Source organism: Penaeus monodon, chromosome 32, assembly GCF_015228065.2.
Source record: "Penaeus monodon isolate SGIC_2016 chromosome 32, NSTDA_Pmon_1, whole genome shotgun sequence".
NCBI classification, from domain to species: Eukaryota; Metazoa; Arthropoda; class Malacostraca; order Decapoda; family Penaeidae; genus Penaeus; species Penaeus monodon.
Window position 1 is genome coordinate 32,076,888 of NC_051417.1, and position 526 is coordinate 32,077,413.

The 526-nt window shown below is 31.4% G+C and overlaps 1 protein-coding gene across 2 annotated transcripts in view; it reads left to right on the forward strand.

Annotated features, from left to right (window-relative positions):
- LOC119593818 (protein white-like) overlaps positions 1-526 on the forward strand; it is a gene marked incomplete in the record, with an annotated part of 20,205 nt that overhangs the window by 13,331 nt on the left and 6,348 nt on the right.

Below are 526 nucleotides of genomic sequence, written 5' to 3' on the forward strand. Positions count from 1 at the left end.
TAACAGAATAATAATAATAATGTTTACATGACAGAGATGAGAATGTACCTTCCTTTAAAGACAAACTCGCATTTTCTCTTTACCTTCTCAAGCCCAGGGAAGGTACGATGTTGGGGCTTATGATACAATACTGTAAGATTACCACTTGTCAGCTAATTAAGTGTATAGAATAAGTAGGGATATTGTGCATTTAAGATCTGTTAATTCTGTTAATGTTAAGAACCGTAAATGTTAATTCATTTTCGTTTGTAAGCTCATATTACAGCTAACAGACACCAGTAAATCAGAATCATAGATATTTATGGAATGTCTACGATGATTAGATATTGATTAGTTACTTTTACCATGACAGCACTTTATGTAGTAAGTTAGCTTTGCAACAGTTTGAAATATAAAAGTTACCCAAGAACCATTTTCTCTGAAGTCCAGGGATTTTAAAGAAAATGAAAATACATGGTAAACTTATTTTTTCTTGGCTGTGTGTTATTTATTGTATGAGCTAATTAATTAAGTGTCGTTTGTAACG